This window comes from Dromiciops gliroides, chromosome 1 (assembly GCF_019393635.1).
Source record: "Dromiciops gliroides isolate mDroGli1 chromosome 1, mDroGli1.pri, whole genome shotgun sequence".
NCBI classification, from domain to species: Eukaryota; Metazoa; Chordata; class Mammalia; order Microbiotheria; family Microbiotheriidae; genus Dromiciops; species Dromiciops gliroides.
In genome coordinates, this window is record NC_057861.1 from 370,465,943 (window position 1) to 370,490,960 (window position 25,018).

Sequence of the window (25,018 nt, forward strand, 5' to 3'; positions counted from 1 at the left end):
GCTTCCTCCCATGAGAACTGCCTGTTCAAATCCTTGCATTTTTTATGAATTGTGAAATTACTCTTATTCTTTTTTTGTTTTGTTTTGTTTTTGTTTTTTTTAGTGAGGCAATTGGGGTTAAGTGACTTGCCCAGGGTCACACAGCTGGTAAGTGTTAAGTGTCTGAGGCCAGATTTGAACTCAGGTATTCCTGACTCCAGGGCCAGTGCTCTATCCACTGTGCCACCTAGCTGCCCCTACTCTTATTCTTATACATTTGAACACACTGTTTTGGAAATGAGATCTTTATCAGAGAAACTTGCTTCAATATGATCATGCCAAAGAAAAAGATGAAAAGGATGTGTGTATGTGTGTTTGTTTTTTTTTTCAGAAACTGTAAAACCTTGCTTGAACTCATGCAGGATGAAGTGAGGAAAACCAGAACAATTTGTTCTATAAAAAACATTGTAAAAACCCATTTATACTATTATGACAAACTGTTCTATAACAACACTATAAAAACAAACAAACAAAAAATTTAAGACTTAAGAAAACTGATTAAGTAAAGACCATCTGTGATTTCAAGGATTGATATTGAAGAATTTTAAATATATATATATATATATATATATATATGTTATAAAGGTTTTCTCTTTCTTTTCTTTTAATTTGAAAAAGGAGAAAAAGAAATGCTTGATAAAAAAATTAAAAGTAATTTGCAAAAATTAAGTGGGTGATAGGGTATTTCTAATTAAAATTAAGTGGGTGATAGGTGTATTTCCCTCATGGTCTAAATACTCTAAGTGTATTGAAACCCTAGTTTACAATTCAATAAAGCAGAAAACTTACTGGTTTTGCTTTAAGTCCTTTAACTTTTCAAACTGTATTATTTCAAAGCCTTATTGACCTTTAACGACCCTGAGAGTCTGAGAACTGTGCTCCAAATTTCAAGCAATAGCAGGACTCAACCGTCTGAAAGACTTCATTTGGCATTTTATATATGCTAAAGAAAATTATTAAAAGTCTTAGAACCAAAATAATTTAACCTGTTTTTAAATTTGTATATTGACATTTTATTTTTCTAGAAGAGAAGCCTGGCAAAGTTAAGTGGAATTCATTTCCCAGTAGTGTTAAGGGCTAAAATTCTAGCTAAACTGTCTAAAATATCTAATGAGTGGTCGCCAATAAATTATAAGCTTTAGCAAGAGTTAGACTTTTAAGCATTTATTAAGGAGAATAAGAATTTGGTAAAGAGAGAGAGAAAGGCCTAGATTTCTATCTATTAAAGGGAGAGCGCATTTCTAGCTCCCTTTACTACCGGAGTCCAGAGGAAAAGGCGTGAGACCGAGTGCCAGTCTCTTCTTTCCTCCTCCCACTAGTCCGTGTCACTTCCTGATGCCAAAGAAAAGACTCCTGGTCTTGCCCTCAAAGACCTTCGCTTCATGGGCAGAACTCTTCTACTGTAAGTATCCAGCAGGTGGCGATATTCCAATCGTTACAGTCCCCCCTGTTGTTCCTCAAGAAACAAAATGTTTCCTTGACGGAACAGTAAAAACAATATGATAACTATTGCTAACTAATAATATGTGAACAACAATATAGAAAAGGAAGAGAGGAAAGTTTTGTCCAGAGGAGCGTTTTTTTTTTTTTGTCCTCATGAACCGACGCTTTGACATTAGTCTTGCAAAGGGAGGGCCTCTGCAGAGAATACATGTTACAGATGGTGTATATTATAACAGAAAGAAAAAAAAACAACAAAAACAACAAATCAAAACTGTTCATTTAAAGTCTCTGAAAGTCTTTTCTCAGATGTCTTCTAGGTGTAGTCGTGGAATGGAAGTATTTTCAGGGGTTGATGTGTGGATGCTGGTAATCAGCCAGGAAAATTTCCTACAAAATTGAGCTTAACACAACTTTAAAATAGCTTTGTCAATAATCAAATCAAACAATGAAATTTCTGAAAAACATGTCTAAGGGAATTCAGAATCTTAGTTGTTACACATGAAACATAATAAAACAAAAATTGAAACATTCTTTAAAATTATAATATTATTACAGTCCCCCTTTATGGAGGGTAATTGAGAAGACAATTGCTGGGATATTAATTTAAAAATAATTTTTATTTTTGTTTCATCACTTTTTTGCATCATCTGCCTAATTATCCTCATGCCATTATGAGAAATTAGAAAATCTAATATAATTGGTAACAGGTGTCAAGGCCAAATTCAACACTGTATTTATCATGACACCTGAGATAATTATGGGGGTTACCATAAAAGAACAGAGAAATGGTGGGATATGAGCATTCCCACACTTGAGCAATATATACTGCCCATGCAGTATGCCAGGCTTAAAATAGGTGGATGGAATATATGTCCATGCCACCGAACATATTGGAGGAAACTGAGTCAGACTTAATCAGATGCATGGGATTTGAGATGTCCATGGCATCAGGCATATAGGAGGGAGCATAGAAGCCAGGTGTAGAAGTGAGATGGGTGGGATGAATACTTCCAGCCATCTGTACAATATTGTGGGGAAAAAGAGAATAAAATATTAAACCAAGAGAATCCAACCTCAACATTTGTCAAAAGCCGTTCCCTCGGCCATACCTTGACTTCATGCATGTCTCCCCTCATGTGACAGTTCAGTGTCTGCTCTTGCATGTATTCCTCTTGTGGTTGGATGGCATCTTGGCCAACTGGCATCTGATAACTCAGAATAAAGTCAATTAATGTCTTAAATGATAAGTTCCCATAATCCAAGTCTCATATGGATTTAAAAATTGAGGATAATAAATGATTGCAAAAAAATGTGAATACATCTTGACTCAGAATATAGTATATAATTATGCAACAATTTCAAATAATACCCCTTTTTCTTAACTTAGTATACAATTACTTTTTTGAAAAATCTGAACATATTTAAATACAAGTTAAAGCACAACACAATCTCAAAGACAACGTTTACAAATGTTCCCCTCTTTTTTTTTTAATATGCTTATCAAAAATAATACTTCTAGAATCAATTTACACTTGCCATGGCAAACAATTTGCTAGGGAAATGCTTTAAAGAGTTTGATCAAATAATCAGTTGAGAAAAAATAACAAAAATAAACAACTCAGAATATGGGAGCACAATACTCCTAGAATTAACATTGTATTATGAAATCAAAACCATGTTTCAAAATTAGATAGATGAATGAATAGAAGAAAATACACGTGGAATAATAAAAGACAATGAAATTCAAACTAGGGAAATCTAAATGAATATGACCTTAATATTAATAAGAGTATTATAAAATATAAACTTGATCACATGACTATAAAAAGCTTTTACAAATATTCTCCTTGTTTTAAAAACTAAGTATAAAACACAATCTCAAAATCATGAAAATCTCTATGAAAATAAACCCATACCATTAATTTCAAAATGTAGATATGATAGCATAGAAATCCTATGTAACCTCTGAACTGATACTATTAATACTCTGAGTGAATTCAGAACACTTTTGATTCCGGTATCTAAAATCCCCAATACTCATATCAATAGCTTGCTGCTTACTTCTACATTTCTGTAAAATATGTACCCTTCCATGGCAAAAGAAGCAGAGTCTTGAACTATGGTGATGATTGTCATTCTTATTCAGCTTAAGTTTTTCTTCTTTAACCCGTCTATATTGTCTGTCAGTCTTTTCACCATACAAATGCTTTATAAGATTACTAATTAAAGACAAAAGCAGGTTAGCAAAATTATGAACAAATTGAGCATATCTGGAATTTAAAGGGTTTTCTAAGGTTGTCTCAGAAGCACAGCCAGACTGGGGAAGGGCTGAGCCTGAAGCTGCAAATGTAGTTAGAGAAAGTTGCGCATGCACATTAGATCTCTGGACTTCCCAGGCAGGGGAAGCAATGGGCTTGGCCATGGGGGGAGTAGAGGGTGGGGTCTGGAGAGGAGGGGAGGGACCAGCACAATTTGAATCAGACTTGATTTTGAACTCAGGCCTGGATTCCACTTCCCCCACTTTGCCTCCAGGTGCTAGGGGATTAAAAGCTTCTTGAGGGTGGGTCATTGCCTCCAGGCATGCAAAATTAGAGCAACAATTAGTGTTAGAACTGGGAAAAGCTGCGGGAATCTTTTCAGGTTTCTCTGAAAAAGCATGGTTGGGAGAGGGAGAGATATTTCCTTGTGTGAGTACATTGCTGGCTCTTCTAACAAAAATAAAAAGAAAAATAGAAAAATCCACAAAAACAAAGCATTAACATGATCTTATCTCCAATTTGTCTGGTTAAACAGACTAAAATCAAAAATAGGGTAATTAGGGAGTTTAAAAGGTCCATTTGAAAAAAAATTTAAGGGAAAACACAGCCAGTACGCCAGTACTTAGCAGTTAAAAGGAGAGGGTAGGGGAAATTTCTTACCCAACCAGAAGATCAGAAGACTGAGGTTTAGCTTTCCTCTTCGTGGTCAGCCATCTGTTAAGGGCTAAAATTCTAGCTAAACTGTCTAAAATATCTAATGAGTGGTCGCCAATAAATTATAAGCTTTAGCAAGAGTTAGACTTTTAAGCGTTTATTAAGGAGAATAAGAATTTGGTAAAGAGAGAGAGAAAGGCCTAGATTTCTATCTATTAAAGGGAGAGCACACTTCTAGCTCCCTTCTCCACCAGAGTCCAGAGGAAAAGGTGTGAGACCGAGCGCCAGTCTCTTCTTTCCTCCTCCCACTAGTCCGTGTCACTTCCTGATGCCAAAGAAAAGATTCCTGGTCTTGCCCTCAAAGACCTGCGCTTCATGGGCAGAACTCTTCTACAGTAAGTATCCAGCAGGTGGCGTTATTCCAATCGTTACAGTAGGCTATAACGGCAATAATATTTTTTGGACATAATTCATGAAGATTCTCTGCTTAGTTTTAAAAGAATTCTAACTTACACAACACATTTTGATAAATAATTTCACCCTTGTGGAATCTTAAATATCTGAAATATTGAAACATCTTGGTGCCTACTTGTGACATAGAATATTGTAATACAGCAGTATTATATACCCATATAAAATATGAAAGTATTTTGAGCCACCAATGCGTAGATATTGATTGAATGGAAATGAGGAGAATTATTATGTGAACATGTCATATTTGAAAGTGGAACTGATATGAAAGAGGGTAATATACATAGTCATTGTAATACACACACACACACACATATATATATACACATTCATACATATATATGTATTTATATCCATATTTCTATATCTAATTGTTAACCTGGAAATTAAGGAAATAATCAATATAGGAGAAATAAGGTCTTTAATCAGGGCAGAGGAAATATAGCTTGTGGTATGGAAGCTAGGAATACCCAAAGATGGGAACAAACAGAGGAGGGTTTTTATGAGGTAACAGAACAGAGGGACCTATGAAACTACTCTTGGGAAAAGTAAGTTTCTCACAGACAGAAACTATTTAATGCAAATGAACCTTTTTATATAATAACCTAAAGTTTAGGAAATAATCTTGGAAATCTTTGGGAGGGGATAGTTTGTTTGGGGGAGATCCATAAGCAATCAAGAGCCTGGAAATGACAAAGATTGGTTGGCCTCAAGCAATTCATTTGTCTGGGAAAAGGGGACTGGGTGGGGAATCTGTTTTCAGTAAATTTTGTAGTTCTCATAATCTATATCTATAATTTAATCTAGGAATATTTTAATCTGGGGTACATGAACATCAAAAAATTGATAACCATATTTGAACATAATTAGTTTCCTTTATAATCATTTTTGTTTTATGATTTCAAAAACCTCATTCTAAGAAGGGATCTTTTCTCTTCATTTGATACACAAAGGATTAGGAACCATTATTTTGAACCAACTTCCCCTTTTTCAGATGAGTTCAGAGACACAAAGTGACTTGCTAAACATTGCATCAGAAAGATGCCAAATCAGACAACAATTATTTTATTTATTGCCTGCTGTACTATACTACTGACTGTGCTAGCTTCTAGGGACATAAAGACAAAAAATGAAAACAAAATCATTTCTCATGGTAACTTACATTCTATCAGATGAAATATTTCTACATATAACTATATGCAAACTATACAACTTAATGTAAATATATTTTATCAGGATTTTTTTGTTTTGTTTTGTTTTGCTCTTTTGGTGGAAGAGAAACAGTAAAGCCTTCATGTATACACCTAAAGTTAAGGCCATGTTTAGATGATGATCAATCATAGAAAACTGAAAAGTGGCAGCCAGACACATAAGAGGATAACCAAGAACAGAATCTGAAAAACTCAAAAGAGCTGAATATCCAGGAGAAGTCTATCAACAGTTCAACTGATACAGAGAAGCAAACAAGGTAGTTGATTCAGAAAGGATTATTTGGCTTGCCAATTTAAAAAAAAAAGATTTATATATATATATATATATATATATTTTTTTTTTTTTTTTGAGAGAACAACTTCAGTTAAATGATGAGATAGGAGAACAGTTTGGAAGAGGTTAATGATGAAATAAGAACAGAATTATAGCCAACAAATGTAAACATTTTTTTCCTCAGGGATTTTGACTATGAAAAGGAGGAGAAATATATATATAAACACACACACACACACACACACATATATATATATATACATATATATGTATATATATGTATATATGTATGTGTGTGTGTATATATATATATATATATATATATATATATATATATATTTTTTTTTTTTTTTTTTTTTAATGATAGCTTGGGGAAGTGCTAGGGTCCTATGAGGAATTTTTTAAGAGTGGGAGAGCCTTAGGGGTGTTTTCAGAAGAAAAAATAATTTATTTCCAATTCCTAGTAGAATAAGAAATTCAGATATCAATATAACCAGAATCTTTGTGATTAGACTCTGTTGTTATTGTTATTTTTCAGTCAGACATGACTAAAAGGACTGAAAAACAACCACATATGTTTGTATACTGTTAGCGTGGAAATTAAGGAAACAATCAATATAGGAGAAATAAGGTCTTTAATCAGGGCAGAGGAACTATAGCTCATGGTATAAAAAAGCTGGGGAGCTAAGAATAGCCAAAGATGGAAAACAAAGAGAGGGTTTTTATGAGGTAACAGAACAGAGGGAGCTATGAAACTACCCATGGGAAAGGTAAGTTTCTGACAGACAGAAACAATGTAATGTAAATGAATCTTTTTACATAATAACCTAAAGTCCAGGAAGTAAGCTTGGGAATCTTTGGGAGGGGATAGTTTGCTTGGGGAAGACCCATAAGGAGTCTGGAAATGACAAAGACTGGTCAGCCCAAGGCAATTCATTTGTCTGGGAAAGAGGGGACTGGGTAAATTTTCTAGTTCTCATTTCAGTATGTATGTATTTATATGCATATTTATATGTCTATATTGAGAACTGCAAAATTTACTAAGAACTGATTCCCCACCCAGTCCCCTCTTTTCCAGACAAATGAATTGCCTAGGGCTGACTGTCTTTGTCATTTCCAGTCCATTGATGGACTCATGAACCTTCCTCCAAGTAATTTATCCCCTCCCAATATTCTCCACCTTGCTCCCTAGACTTTATGTTATTATGTAAAAAGGGTCCACCTACATTAAGTAATTTCTATTCAGAGTCAGTAATACCTATACTTAATTTAGGCACAGTTCTATTATTTCTTTGGTTAAAGGTTCATTTACATTAAGTAGCTATATGTCACTCTGGAGCAATCTTTTGGTTCCTTTTTTGTTCTGTTACCCCATAAAAACCCTGTACTCTATTCCCATCTTTGGCTATTCCTAGCTTCTGAGCTTCGCATACCACAAACTATAGTTCCTCTGCCCTGATTTAAGACCTTCTTTCTCCTAGATTGATTGTTTCCTTAATTTCCAGTGTAACGATTGGAATAACACCACCTGCTGGATACTTACTGTAGAAGAGTTCTGCCCATGAAGGGAAGGTCTTTGAGGGCAAGACCAGGAGTCAGGAAGTGACGCGGGCTAGTGGGAGGAGGAAGGAAGAGACGGGCGCTCAGTCTCGCGCTTTTTCCTCTGGACTCTGGTGGAGAGCGGAGCTAGAAATGTGCTCTCCCTTTAATAGATAGAAATCTAGGCCTTTCTCTCTCTCTTTACCAAATTCTTATTCTCCTTAATAAATGCTTAAAAGTCTAACTCTTGCTAAAGCTTTTAATTTATTGGCGAACACTCATTAGATATTTTAGACAGTTTAGCTAGAATTTTAGCCCTTAACACCAGGTTAACAATACATATAACTATATGCACATACACATACACATATATTCACATATATGATCAAATGATTGGTCTGGCAGAGACAGAGACAGAAAGAGAAGAATAATATGTGTGTACATATGTGTGAATGTGTATGTGCATATAGGTACATGCATATATGTATATGAAGGTGCTCTTTTTTATTTTACAGGTGTCCTCTTTGTGAACCCACTTTGAGCTTTCTTGGCAGAGATACTGAAGTTGTTTGCCATTTCCTTCTCTGGCCCATTTTACAGATGAGGAAACTGAGGGAAATTGTATTAACTGACTTGTTCAGAATCACACAGCTAGTGCCTGAGGCCAGATTTGAACTCAAGTAGATCAGTCTTTCTGATGCCAAGTCTGAGCCACCTAGACATCGTCTCATTTAAAAAAAAAAATTACATTGGCTAATATCAAATTCTTTTGCTTTTTTTGCAGGTCTATAAACTCCTCTCCTTTTATTTATTTATTTATTTTTAAAAAGTATTTTATTTTCCCCCCATTACACGTAAAGTTAGTTCTCGACTTTTGTTATATAAGCTTGCCAATTTCAGATTTTTCTCCCTCCCTCCCCTCCCTCCCCCTCCCCTCGAAAGCAGGTAATCTGATATAGGATATATATATATATATATATATATATATATATATATATATATATATATATATATATATATATATATATATATATATATATATACATAATAACATTAAAGATATTTCTAAATTAGTCATGTTATAAGAGAAAAATAAGAGCAATGATGAAAAACCTCAAACTAGAAAAACATCAGCACCAAAAACAAAAGAATTAGTATGGTTCATTCAGCATCTACTCCACAGTTTTGTTTCTGTTTTTCCTGGATTTGGAGATCCTCTTCTATCATGAGTTCCCTGGAACTGTTCTGTACCATTGAATTGGTGAGAAGAATATACTCCATCACAGTAGATCAACACTCAATGTTGATGATACTGTGTACAATGTTCTTCTGGTTCTGCTTATCTCACTCATCATCAGCCCACGCAAGACCTTCCAGGTTCCTCTGAACTCCTCCTGCTCATCGTTTCTTACAGCACAATAGTATTCCATTGTACTCATATACCACAACTTGTACAGACATTCCCCATTGATGGGCATCCCCTCAACTTCCAATTCCTTGCCACCACGTAAAGAGCAGCTATAAATATTTTTGTACATGTGGGTCCCTTTCCCCTTTCCATGATTTCTTTGGGAAAAAGACTCAAAAGTGGTATTGGTGGGTCAAAGGGCACACACAGCTTTATAGCCCTTTGGGCATAATTCCAAATTGCTCTCCAGAATGGTTGGATCAGTTCACATCTCCACCAACAATGCATTAGTGTTCCCATTTCTCCACAGCTTCTCCAACATTTATTATTTTCCTTTTCTCTCATTTTAGCCAATCTGACAGGTGTCAGGTGGTACCTCAGAGTTGTGTTAACTTGCATCTCTCTAATCATTAGAGATTTAGAGCATTTTTTCATATGGGAATAGATAGCTTTGGTTTCTTCATCAGAAAACTGCCTGTTCATAACCTTTAACCATTTCTCAAATGGGGAATGACTTGGATTCTTATAAATTTGATTTAGTTCCCTATATATTTTAGAAAAGAGGCCTTTATCAGAAGGAATGGCCATAAAAATTGTTTCCCAGCTTTCTGCCTCCCTTTTAATTTTGGATGCATTGCTTCTGTTTATACAAAATTTTTTTAATTTAATGTAATCAAAATCATCCATTTTGTACTTTATAATATTCTCTATCTCTTGTTTGGTCATAAACTGTTTTCCTTTCCAAAGATCTGAAAGGTAGACTATTCCTTTCTCTCCTAATTTACCTATGGTATCACCTCTTATGTCTAAATCATGTATCCATTTTGACTTCATTTAAGTATAAGGTGTAAGATGTTGGTCTATGCCTAATTTCTGCCATACTATCTTCCAGTTTTTCCAGCAGTTTTTGTCAAATACTGAGTTCCTATCTCAGAAGCTGGAGTCTTTGGGTTTCTCACACACTACATTACTAGTGTCATTTACTACTGTATTTCCTGTGCCTAGCCTATTCCATTGATCCTCCACTCTATTTCTTAGCCAGGACCAGATAGTTTTCATGACTGCCGCTTTATAGTAGAGCTCCAGGTTTGGTACTGCTAACCCACCTTCCTGTGAAATTTTTTCATTATTTCCCAGGATATTCTTGATTTTTTGTTTTTCCAGATGAATTTTGTTATTATTTTTTCTAGCTCTATAAAATAATTTTTAGGTAGTCTGATTGGTATGGCACTGAATAAGTAAATTAATTTAGGTAGTATTGTCATTTTTACTATATTAGTTCTGCCTATCCATGAGCAATTGATATCTTTCCAATTATTTAGATCTGATTTGATTTGTGTGAAGAGTATTTGGTAGTTTTGTTCATAGAGTTCCTGGGTTTTTCTTGGCCAGTAGATTCCCAAGTATTTTATATTATCTACCATTACGTTAAATGGAATTTCTCTTTCTATCTCTTGCTGCTGGACTTTGTTGGTCATGTATAGAAATGCTGATGATTTATGTGGATTTATTTTATATCCTGCTACTTTGCCAAAGGTGTTAATTGTTTCAAGTAATTTTTGAGTTGATTCTCTAGGATTCTTTAAGAATACCATCATATCATCTGCAAATAGTGATAGTTTTGTTTCCTCTTTGCCTATTCTAATTCCTTTAATTCCCTTCTCTTCTCTGATTGCTAAAGCTAACATTTCTAGGACAATATTAAATAAGAGGCGTGATAATGGACATCCCTGTTTCACCCCTGATCTTATTGGGAAGGCCTCTAATTTATCTCCATTGCATATAATACTTGCTGATGGCTTTAGGTAGATACTGTTTATTGTTTTAAGGAAAGCTTCACCTATTACTAAACTATATAGAGTTTTTATTAGGAATGGGTGTTGTATTTTGTCAAAAGCTTTCTCTGCATCTATTGAGATAATCATATGATTTTGGTTGATTTCCTTATTGATGTGGTTGATTATGTTAATAGTTTTCCTAATGTTGAACCAGCCCTGCATTCCTGGTATAAATCCCACCTGGTCATAGTGTATTATCCTGGTGATCAATTGCTGTAATCTCCTTGCTAATATCTTATTTAAGATTTTAGCATCAATATTCATTAGGGAAATTGGTCTATAATTTTCTTTCTCTGTTTTTTCTTTGCCTGGTTTTGGTATCACCACCATATTTGTGTCATTAAATGAATTTGGTAGAACTCTTTCTTCACCTATTTTTCCAAATAATTTATATAATATTGGAATTAATTGTTCTTTAAATATTTGGTAAAATCCACCCATAAACCCATCTGGCTCTGGGGATTTTTTCTTAGGGAGTTAACTAATGGCTTGTTTAATTTCTTTTTCTAATATGGGGTTATGTAAGGATTTTATTTCCTCTTCAGTTAACCTGGGCAGTTTGTATTTTTGTAAATATTCATCCATTTCATTTAGATTGTCAAATTTATTGGCATACAGTTGGGCAAAATAATTCCTAATTATTGATCTAATTTTCACTTCATTGGTGGTAACATCACCCTTTTCATTTTTGATAATGGTAATTTGGTTTTCTTCTTTCTTTTTTTAATCAAATTAAACAATATTTTATCTATTTTATTGGATTTTTCATAAAACCAGCTCTTAGTTTTATTGATTAATTCTATAGTTTTTTTGCTTTCAATCTTATTAATTTCTCCTTTAATTTTCAGGATCTCTAGTTTAGTATCTAATTAGGGATTTCTAATTTGTTCTTTTTCTAGCTTTTTAAGTTGCATGCCCAATTCATTAATCTCCTCTTTCTCTTTTTTATTCATGTAAGCATTTAGAGCTATAAATTTTCCCCATAGCACTGCTTTAGCTGCATCCCATAGATTTTGGTATGTTGTCTCATTATTGTCATTCTCTTGGATATAGTTATTGATTGTTTCTATGATTTCTTGTTTGGCCCATTCATTCTTTAGAATGAAATTATTTAGTTTCCAATTGATTTTCATCCTACTTTTCCCTGGATCTTTCTTACATGTAATTTTTATTGCATCATGATCTAAGAAGGATGCATTTACTATTTCTGCCTTTCTACATTTGACTATGATGTTTTTGTGCCCTAATACATGGTCAATTTTTGAAAATGTGCCATGTACTGCTGAGAAAAAGGTATATTCCTTTCTATCCCCATTCAATTGTCTCCAGACATCTATCATGTCTAACTTTTCTAGTAATCAATTCACCTCTTTCACTTCTTATTTATTTTTTGGCAAGATTTATCTAATTCTGAGAGGAGGAGATTCAGATCCCCCACTAGTATAGTATTACTGTCTAATTCCTCTTGTAACTCATTTAACTTCTCCTCCAAGAACTTGAATGCTATACCACTTGGCTCATCCATATTTAATATTGATATTACTTCATTATCTATAGTACCTTTTAGCAAGATGAGTTTCCTTCTTTATCTCTTTTAATGAGATCTATTTTTGCCTGCGCTTTGTCTGAGATAAGGTTTGCTACCCCTGCTTTTTTTACTTTAGTTGAAGCATAATATATTCTGCTCCAGCCTTTTACCTTTACTCCGTGTGTATCTTTCTGCTTCAAATGTGTTTCTTGCAAACAGCATATTGTAGGATTCTGGTTTTTAATCCATTCTGCAATTCGCTTCCGTTTTATAGCAGAATTCATCCCATTCACATTCACAGTTATTATTACTGACTGTCTATTCCCCTCCATTCTATTTACCCCCTTTGTACTTTTCCCCACTTCTTTCACCCTGTTCCTCCTCACCGATGTTTTACTTCTTACCCCTGCCTCCCCCAATCTGCCCTCCCTTTTTATCACCCCCCTTTCTTTTCTTTACCCTTTTCTCCCTTGCTTTTGTCCTCCCTTTGATCAGTATCCCCCTTTCCCTTCCCCTTTTGCTTCCCTAAAGAATGAGGCAAGTTTCTTTATCACAATGGACGTATATGCTATTCGCTCTTTGAATCAAATCTAATGAGAGTAGGGTTGATACAATGTTCACCCTTCCTTTCTTTCTCTCTTTTCTAATAGGTTTTTTTTTCACCTCTTTGTATGGTATAATTCAACCCATTCCATTTCCCCTTTCTTCTCCTCCCCATAGACTCCCTTTTTAACCCCTAATTTTCTTTGTATCATCACATCAAAGACAATTTATATTTATACGTTCTGTGTAAACTTCTTCTCTCTGCCCAAATACATTTACAATTCTTAAGAGTATCCTCCTGTGTAGGGATATCAACAGTTTAACCTAATTGAGTAACCTTTTTTTTCTTTCTCCCTCTGTATACATTTTTAAACTTCTCTTGAGTCTTGTATGTTAAGATCGAATTTTCTATTCAGTTCTAGTCTTTTCACCAGGAAAGATTGAAATTCTCCAATGTTATTGAATGTCCATCTATTCCCCAGGAAGAGAACAATCAGTTTTGCTGGGTAATAGATTCTTGGCTGCAGTCCAAGCTCCTTTGCCTTCTGGAATATCATATTCCAAGCCTTGCGGTCCTTCAATGTTGAACCTGCCAGGTCCTGAGCGATGCTGACTGTGGCTCCATGATATTTAAATTGCTTCTTTCTGGCTGCTTGGAGTATTTTCTCCTTTACCTGATAATTCTGGAATTTGGTTACAATATTCCTTGGAGTTTTCCTTTTGGGATCTCTTTCAGGAGGTGGTCAGTGGATTCTTTCAATGAAGATTTTATCCTCTGATTCTATGATATCAGGGCAGTTCTCCTTAATAATTTCCTGGAATATGGTGTCTAGATTCTTTTTCTGGTCATGGTTTTCAGGCAGTCCAATGATTCTCAAATTGTCTCTCCTGGATCTGTTTTCCAGATCAGTTGTCTTTCCAATGAGGTATTTCACATTTTCTTCTATGTTTTCATTCTTTTGATTCTGCTTGACTGGTTCCTTGTGTCTCATGGATTCCTTATCTTCCAACTGTCCAATTTAAATTTTTAAGGCATTGTTTTCTTCAGTGAGATTATTCACCTTTTTGTCCATTTGGCCAAGTGAATTTTTTGAGGCATTGTTTTCTGCAGTCAAACTTTGTGCTTCCTTTTCCAAACTGCTGATTATTTTTTCATGGTTTTCTTGTTTTGCTTTTATTTCTCTCCCCATTTTTTCTTCTACGTCTCTGAATTGATTTTTAAAATCCTTTTTGAGATCTTCCAGGAAGGCTTTTTGTTCTTGAAACCAATTCACCTTCCCTCATGATGCTTCACATGTAGGCAATTTGAGGGTATTGTCCTCATCTGAGTTTCTGTTGGCTTCATCCCTATTGATAGAGAAGTTCTCAATGGAGAGGGTTCTTTTTTGCTTACTCATTATTGCAGCTTATTTATTTATTTTTAAAGTTGATGTCTGCTCTGGGGGCAACAGGGTCCCTGTTTTGGGCTTCTTGTGCAGGAGTATAGGTGCTGTGTGACTGGCTTTTTACTCTGAGGCCTTTATAGTGTGTGTAGTTCACCCCCCTGCACTTCCTGTTTGAGCATGCTTGGACAGGCGCCCAATCCTGCCTATTCCATTCGTGCCCCTACAGCTGGCAACCTGCCCTCCTGGATGGTGCAGGTAGGTTTTTCCACGGTCCTTCTTGGCCACCAGATTTTTGAGCTAGGTTTCAGGGGCCTCAGTTGCTCCGCTGTGGTCCGCAGCTTCCTGCTGACTTGCCCCGACCCTCTCCGCACTGGGCTGCTGCCCTGTGCTGGGCCTCCCTTTTGCCCAAGTCAGACCGACCTTTTCCTAAAGTCTTCTAAATTATCTATGGTTGATAGACTGTGTCTCTCTATCTCTTTTCAGGTTCTGTAGTTTCAGAATCTGTCCAGAGGCTTGATTTAATGTTCTTTTTGAGGGAACAGAAGGAGAGCTCAGGCAGCTTGCTGCTTCCTCTCTGCCATCTTGGCTTTGCTCCCTCAATCAAATTCTAAAGGAGTTTTTTGTTTAATGACAGTGATTCATCAATATTATAATAGAAGTTGAAGAATTATGTTTCATTTCACATACAAAAAATATATTGTCTTCTTGCCCATCTCCATCCCCCATCTTTGGCCTCCATTTTTTTTTTGTTTGGGTTTTTTTTTTGTTTTTTTCATCCAAGATTTCCCAGGGATGTTGTCTTGGCCAATTTGTGCCCTCTGTCTTCACCTCTGGTACTTCTAAGGCAGCTCTACATTCAACTTGCAATCTTTGCTCCTCTTTTTTCACTTTTATATCTATTATCTTCCCTGCTCCTGAGACTTCCCAAAGATTCTTACTTTTGTATATAATCAGTACTATGACCTTCTACCTTTGCACTTACAGCATTCTCCTGTGTGACTAAGGCCATTCCTAGATTAGACTTGTCTCTAGTTAGTCTCTCCTGCTTCTTGAGGTAGCAGTTTACAATCATGCCTCCAGTTTCTTTCCTCTAACTCTCTTCCTAATTTTTCAGTCTGGCTTCTGACTTATCATTCAACAAAAACTAGTCCTTTCCACAAAATTTACTAATAACCTACTTGCTAATTCTCATGGTATTTTCTCAATCCTTACCCCACTTGACCTTGCTTCAGACTTTGCCAGAATTAATTATCCCATTCTCCTTGGGACTTATCCCTAGATTTTTTTTTCTTCTTTGTCACTGTTGCTCTTGCTTCTTTACTACCTAAGTGATTGTTCCTTCAAAGACTCTTTTTGTTCATTCTTCATTCTGCTGGTCCTCACGAAACAAGGATGTCTCCTAAGACTCTATGTTGGGACCTCTTTTCTTCTTCCACCATATTATTCCCTTTAGTAATCTCATCAGCCCCTATGGATTCAGTTATATAAATGCAGATGATTCTCAGACTTATTTTTCCCTAGCTAACCTCTGTCCTAACATTTACTTTCCTATTTCCAACTACTTATTAAACATTTCAAATTATATCCTAGAGACATCTCACAATCAACATGTTCAAAACTGAATTCATTATCTTTTCCCTGAACCCTCCCTTTTTCCTAATTTTCCTATTATTAATGAGGGAACTACAATTTTTCCAGGGACCAAAATTCAAACTCTGTCATCTTCTCTTTATTTTCTCATCAGCCCTATGCCCCATTTCTTTTCAACTCATATGTCTTATTAATTCTATTTTTGCAGCATTGTCATATACCACTTTCTTTTCTCCTCTGATACAGCCACCATTCTGGTGCAAACCATCATTACTTTTTGGTCACTCTTACAGTACCATGCTAATTTGCCTCTCTACTTTAATTCTCTCTCTGCTCAAGTATATCCTCCACTCAGCTGTCTAATTGATCTTCCTAAAACATGTGTGACCATGTCATCCACTCAATGAACTACAATGGCTCTCTACTACCTCTTGGATCAACCATCAACATGGGCCCTTCCTACCTTTTTCAGTCTTCTCACATTTTACTACCCTCCAAGTATGCTACCATTTAGTAACACTGTTCTTGCAGCTCCTCACACAAGATGTTTCATCTCCTGATTCTCTGCATTGTCATTGAGAGTCTCTCCTTCCTCCCATCTACCTTGTCTGGTATGCTTTCCTTCTGAATTTCCACTGCTGGCTTCCTTCAAATCATATTTAAGTTCTCACTTTTTATGAGTTTTTCCACAGTCCCTTGTCAAATGTAGTACATTTTCCTTGAGATTACCTTACATCTATTCTGTATATAGTTTTATGTACATAGTTGCTGAAATTTTGTCTCCTGTTTAGACAACAGAGAAAAATCTGTCTTTCTCTGTATCCCCAGGGCCAACATAGTGCCTAGAAATTGTAAATATTTAATAAATGCTCATTAATAGGTTGATTAACAAAACTTGATGAACTACTTGCATTTTATGAAGTGATTCATACTTATAATACAACACAATTCACAATATCAAATGGCTTCAGTGTTAAGAAATTTTGTAGTAGTTACAACTAATTTACATATAATGTACTCCCTTCATTGGATGAAACATCTATACAAACAAAAGGGGTATACTGAACCCCAAACCCCCTATATTCCCATAATTATAAACTATCTGCCCAGCAAGATTTACCTTGCACAACAATTTTTCCCTAAAGTTAGCACAAATGTTTAAATATTCATTAATCTTGAAGTCATGTGTATATTCACATTTTGCATTTCAAGATTTTTAGTCATTAATTATCATGAGCATTAATATTTGATCAATGAGATTTGTATTAGGACACATTAAGGCTAAGATCACTGATGCTTATTTCCCCTAGGCACACTAAACAAGTAGGAAGACTTCAAACCTATTAGACTTGTAATTCTCTTGGGGCTTGTAGATGTCTTAAGAACATTAATCAGATAACATAAGGATGATAGTGACAGCCTCTAGGCTCAGGATGTGATCCCTCAATATTCCTCATTTGATAAAAACAAAACAAAACAAAACAAACAAGCAAAAACCACCATGATCCCACCTAGAAGCAATTTGGTAGAAAACAAACCATGTTCTTCAGGATTATGAAAAAAAGAATTGATCCAAGTGATTGTCAGTCAAATAGAATAGAAACCAAATATGTTTTAACTCTTTAATTTCATTTAATTAAATTTAACTAATATTAGCACACAAGTTAAATTCTTTGCATTACTATGAACTAACAATTTTATAGTGCTTTAAGATGTGCAAAGAATTTAACATATATTATCTTTATTTTATCTCTGAAGCCATTTGAAGAAATCATCATCACCATCATCATTTTATAGTTGAGGGAGTTAAAATAGGCAGAAGTTAAATGACTTACCCAGGTCACACAGCTAGTAAGTGTCTGAGGCATCATTTAAACTTAGATCTTCCTGAATTTAAGTTCAATGCTCTAACCACTGGGTAAATTAGTTGATCCACTAATTAGGGACACTGGAAGATTTTTAGGAAGACAACTTGTGGTAGACATAAAACCATTCATAGCATACATAGACATATCTGTGCATATGTGTGTATATGTGCCTGGACCTGTGGATATATGTTTTTACCCTTATTGAGAAGTTCAATTTTAGGAAATTCTCTCCATTTATTTACGATGCAAATATTTTTTAAAGCATAATCTTAGAGTAAGTGAATTTCTTTGGACATTATGAAGTTGTTTAACTTGATAGTGGGCACACATACATGATGTGTCAGAAGTAGGCTTTAGACCTGGTTCATTCTGAAACTTTGGATGGATTTGATATACTGAACTGTCATCCATGTAAATCTATTCAATGCAAATATGGATATAAAACTATAAAGCTGAGCTCCTGAGCCAAATTTTTCAGAGGCCTTTTCCCTCCCTGAGGATCATGAACCCATAAAATAAAAGTTGTATGTATATACCCTGAAACATGTTTTGCCTAAAGTAGATTCCTTAATTGGCTTACATTACAATGGTATATACACTTTTAAAATATCCATAAGGTTTTTATCTTCTTCTTTAAGTACTACATTGTATATATTGTTGTTAATTTCATAGAAATAATAGAATATCTACAATACTATAGTTTGGTCTTATCAATAAAAAATTCATAATTCAATAATACAAGAAGACAAAACAAAAATAAGTCTAGCAAATTAATCTAAAATCTCCCTAGAACAGATAGTTATTATTAAATCTCTTTGTAAATAGGTCATGGAAACAAGTTAGGGATTATATGTGGATAGTCTTTTTCTTTAAGATTTAAAATTTCCCTTTGTTCTGGAAGATATAAGGGGGTGAGGATGGTTTTAGGCAGAGTATAGAGTCCAGGGAGGAGGAGTTTGATGGCATATTAAAGAGGATATGTAGAAGAAACAACAAGAATGTCCCAGTATCTATCATGTTTTCATTATATAATAGCCTAACATAACAAATAGAATAACCTCTAGGACTTGTTGAGAAGAAAATGACCAACATATTGTTGGTGGTATATATGAAAACTACAGAGAATGATATGTTCCCTGGACATATAATTATATAGGACTCCTAGTTGTTTCCAAAAAGAAAATAATGAAAAAGCTCACAGAATTTAAAGGGAAATAATACCAAGATTGTACATATTTTTTGTGCCAAATACTCTATTGAATGTCACTTTAATTAGTATAATTAATGTTCTTTAGATTGAATCAACTAAATTATCTCATATCATCATGAAAACATCATCTTGTAAACTTGCTTAAAATAACAATTATAATAACATTATTTTCATAAAGCATACATTTGACTCTGAAAGTTACAGGGGAATAAAGGGAGAAGTGTCCATTAATCATTCTCTTGTAGATTTGCTTAATAGAGAGTTCCTTAGAGAAAAGACAATAAAACTTATTTAGCTAAAGGCTACTTAAACTTTTGAAAAAGGTGAGAGGGAAATCTAGAAACTATAGTATACTGAGCTTGATTTCAATTCCTGGAACAATTCCAGAACATAATGTCAAAGTGACTCTTACTGAACAGATAGAAAAGAAAAGGGTTATCACCAAGAGCCAGCCTAGCTTTATCAAAAACAAGTCATGCCAGACTGACCTTATTTCCTTTTTTTGACAGAGTTACTAGACTGGTAGATAAGGGGATTGATATTGGGATAGTTTAATCTGTATTTCATAAAGACATTTGACAAAGTTGTTCATGCTATTCTTGAGGAAAGATGAAGAGATAAAGGTTAGATGATAGGAGTGTCAGGTAGATTTTGAAATGGTCAAGTGACTGGGTTAGTTCAAACTTGTACTGAGGCCTTTGCTGAAGTGTTGTGAAGATATGTGCTTCATCCAAATACTTTCAACATCTGCATCAATTACTTCTAGACCTTTAAGATAACTCAAAGGTGGAAGCAGTTAAAATAATGGGTGACAATGTGATTTAAGAGCCAGAATGCTGTGGATAGTTTAAAATATTAGGTTGATTTTAGTAAGAAAAAAATGAATGGACAAAAATGATGTCTTGAACCTGTTTTTTAAAAAATCAGATTCACAACCACAATTAATCAGATGGGTGACTAGACAGTAGTTTCATTAAAAAACCCAAACAATACAAAACAAAAAACAAACCACAGGATATTCTATGATCTTCCATGTCAACAGGAACCAAAGTTGAGCAATGGTTGCAAGTTTCAGAAGAGATTTTAGGTGTATTTCAGGGAAAAAACAATGGCTGTCATCAAGCACCATTTATAAAATGCTTGGGTTAAGAATATTATAATGAGAGCTTTTAGGATATAGGTTGAGTTATATAGTCTTTGGTTTTCCTCCCAACTCTAAAATTATATTATTCTAAAACAGTGTGATATGCCATTAAAAAAAGACCTAATATTATATTAGTCTTGCTTAAAAAGTAATATCCAGACAAAGGCATTGGACCCATTTGAAGAAAGGAATAAAAAATAATAATAAGCACTTACTATGAATAAATAAATGGCTATGACTTAACATATGTATTCAACTCTAGGCTCAAGCATTTCTCTATTATGACACTCTCCAATATTCTGAACTTTATTTACAGTTCAGGAAATCCCCTCCTTCTAGCCACCCAGGTTTGTAAATTCAGTGTAATTTTTAAATCTTTTCTCATGCTCACTGCACATGTCTACTCTGACTTGTTTCTACTCTCACAACCTATTTTCTATAAATATCCTTCTTTATGCCCCCACAGCCAACACCCTTGTACATGCTAACACCTGGATTAATGCTATAGTCTTCTGGTTGGTCTCTTTGTCTCATCTCTCCTCACTCTCATCCATTCTCAACTCAGCTGTCAAATTTATCTTTCTAACATATAAGTCTTAGAAGTTCACCCCTCTGTTCAATTATTCCAGTAACTCTCTAGTACTTTTAGCATCAAATATAGAGTGCTTTGTTTGGCAATTGAAGTCCTCTCTTCCTTTCTCGATCTACTTACACAACTCCCCTTATGTATACTATTATCCAGTCATACCCACCTTCTTCTGGTGTTCCTTGTACTGGCAGTATATCTTCCAACCTTGTGCCTTTTCACTGGCTGTCTCCCCAAACTTGTTGTTCTTTCTCCTCCCCTCATCTAGTTGGCTTTCTTTCATAATCAGTGAACCATTATTTTTCTATCTTTGTATCCTAAGTGCTTATCAGTGTGCCAAGAAAATAACTAATTTTTGACTACAGCATTATTTTTGTGATTTCTTAGGCCCAAATACTCTTTTCTAGTCACTATTTTCCTCTCCATTGTCTTCTCTGTTGGAATATGACTTCTTGAAGATAGGGGATATCTTGCTTTCTATATTTCTATCCCAATGAATTCGAGTGATGCATAGTAAATTGTTAATAATTTTGAATTCATTAATGTGGATTAGAGATGAATCTTGCTTGGCTTGAGTCAAGGAAGCAAATTAGGAGCAACAGGCCAGAGTTGGAAAGGTTCTATTTAGTCTTCAAATAAAGAAAAAGCATATATCCATTAGAACCATGCAATTAGGGAATGGACTATGCTGGGAGGGAGTAGAGGTCTTCAGGTATATGCTGAGTGATTACTCATTGAGGCAGTTGTAAAAAGGGTTATGTAGGCTCTAATATTCTTTCTAAAACTGAAATTGTATACCTTAAATTAATATGGAAATTTATGAATAATTTAAATTGAATTTAAATAAGTACAAAATATAGAACATAACAAGACACATGACATTTGTTTGGGCTAGACTTGGAAAAGTATTCATCTTTAAATAAATGATATACTCTAAATCTACTATGAAATCTTACTTTCAGGCTATGAAATATTTTTGACCAGAAATTATGACATTAATACTTCTGATAAAGTAGTCTAGCAGTGGGTTAGCAGTCATCACTTCAGTTATGGAAATGAAACCATAAAATCAGGGAAATGAGATTCCTTTGAGTGGTTCACATTTTTCATTAAGTTTAGGAATCTCTAGAATATTTGATTATTGCAAAAAGATGCTTAGCCTGATAAAGGAGAAAGAACATTTGAGCACCTGGATGAATTTGAATGGCAAAGAACAGTGATAACAGTTGCACTTTACATAATGTGATCTATTATGGTAAGCTTTGAACATTCAATACACAAATTTTGATTTTATGTCTTCAATGTTCCTAACATCTTAATTGTATCTAAAATCCAATTTATTCCTTTTCATACCCCTTCTACATTAAATGTCCTTTATATCAACCTATGCCTCTTACTTTGCTGCCAAAATTATTTTCCTAAGATATGGGATTAACCATTTAACTTCCATGCTCAAAAGTCCACATTAATTCCCACTTGCCTTTACAAAAGCATCCAAACTCCAATCAAAGTCATATATAATCCAGCTTCATCCTCTATATCAAGCATTACTTCCTAGTATTCTCCTTTATCTATCCTAGACTCCAGATGAATTGGCCTATTAGTTTGTCTCAGTTTCTCCCCTAGGATACCTATTTCCATCAGGTTTTTAATCTTCCTTGTTTATGAAACATTTCTAGATTCTCCTTCTTTCTCCCAGTTTCTTAATATCTCTTTCTATCAGTTTTCTCACTAAGAAAAAAATAAGAGAACTAAACACAAAAATTCAAATAATGGAAAAGGCTAAGGTCCATTGCAGCTCTAAATCTTTGAACTAATTTATCACTTTTATGACATAATTTGATTTATATTTATTTACATGTTAGTTATATTTGTATTAATTCCATCCCCCAAAAAAGATGGGTATTAAGTTCTTTAAAAGAAAAGACTGAATCAGAAAATTTAAGAGCTGAAAGAGATATCAGTGGCCATGTATTCCAATGCCTACACTAAACAAATCTCCCACATAATCTACATATAAGGTGGGTAGCCAATCTTTGCTTTCAGACCTTTAATTAGGGGGAACTTCATACCTCTCAATTTTCACATTTCCTATTGTTACTCTTCACCACCTCAGCAATATACCAACTAATCATATCCTTGACCATGGCATTATCCACAAATGCACCACTTCCATGTTTGTGAACTTTAAAGTTCCTTTATTTGATCATAATCTCATGTCTGATCCCACTTATCTCTCTGCCTTGCAACACCAAAAGCTGTTGTTCATCCTCGATGTGTTCTCTCATCCCTTTACCCTTCAGTTATTTCCAGGGAATTAACCCTGCTCTAGTTACAGTCACCTTCCTTCTCCATTTTCACCCCACCATCTTATCACTGATTTTGCCATGCCAGATCTCATCTTTGAAGTCCTTCTGCCATCCTTTGTCTTTGTTCTTATTCATGTGTTATAGAATGAAATCTGGAAAAACAATACAAAACCAAAATATAACATGAAACTATGGTGACTATGTCTATTTAGAATTTGCATTAAAGCATCTCAACTTGACTTTCATTAAGGTAAGAAAATCCTTTTACATTCTCCCTAACTGTTATTGTTGTTGTACATCCTTACTTTTCTAAGAGGACCAGTGACAACACAGAGTGATGTCTTATCTTCTTCACGAATTGGATTTAAGTGAGGCAGAGTTACACAAAGTTGTCAACCTCATTCTTTCTTCCTGAGTTCTTAAAATCCAATGGCAAGGTAAAAGTCTGGACAACTGTCAATGGCCCAGGATGCAGTGGCCTCAAAGAAAAAATCAAAAATGTACTGTATACACACAAAGCTATATATAATATAAAATACAATATGTCATATTTATATATGTTATATTATATATGATATTTAGATACTATATGGTATACAGTATTTCATATTACCTTCTATATTATACTCTTTGTACAGTATAATAAAAGTATAGTATAATATAGAAAATGTAATATATTTATTAGTATATTATACTATATACTAGTCTATAGTGATATATATGTGTATGTATATGTGTATACACACACACTATTTTAGTATGTGGTAAACTATGTGTTATAACAAGATATATACAAACTAGGTACTATATTTTAACATAATATATTAATATTATAGTCTTTATTCTAGAGAATATATTATGGTATATGCTATACTATGTTATAGTATATGTTATGTGTATATACTATATGTAGTATATAGTATAAAGTACTGCATACTATGTCATTTGAAATATATTGGGGGTGCCTATCCCTGTCCTAAGATATTAGGGAACTTAGCTGGGGTTTCTAATATATTGCTACTTATAAATTAGAAACTACTGTACCAGTTTTGGGCATTGAGCATTTATTAAAGCATATTAAATATTAGTAAGGAAAGAGAGCACATTGCTCAGAATTAGAATCCCTACATATCTAGTTAGAGAAAAAAGAGAGGGGGTCACATGGCTACATTCTCAAGAGTCCCAGACAAGAGAGCGAGTGATAGTGTGCAAGCTCCCTGAGGTTTGGAGGAGAGGTGTCCCTTATACAATGCTCAAAGCTAATTGGCTAGCATCATTCAAATCTATTGGCTTGGGGGACATGAGGGTGGTCCATATTAAAATGAGCAGTATGTGCTGCGGTCAGAGTACAGAGGACAGACCCTCTGGAGGAAAAGACTTTCAGGTAGGTGTGGTTTTAATCTCTATTGTCTCTACTAAATTAATCTTATTTCCATTTCTAATGACTTTGGGCTGGCTTTAAAAGAGGTCACACAACTATGTTTGCCTTATTTTATTTAAAAAAAACACTTTACTGCCATATATTTCTCCTCAGTTTTGTGACCAGATTCTTGAATAAGCTGTATGTCATCAACATCTCCATTTCCTTGCCTCTTGCTTTCCTTTTAACACTCAATAGTCTGACTTCTGACCTGATTATTGAACTAGAAGTACTTTTCCACAGTTACCAGCGATCACTTAGTTGCAAAATCTAATGTTCTTTCTTCCATTTTCATACTTC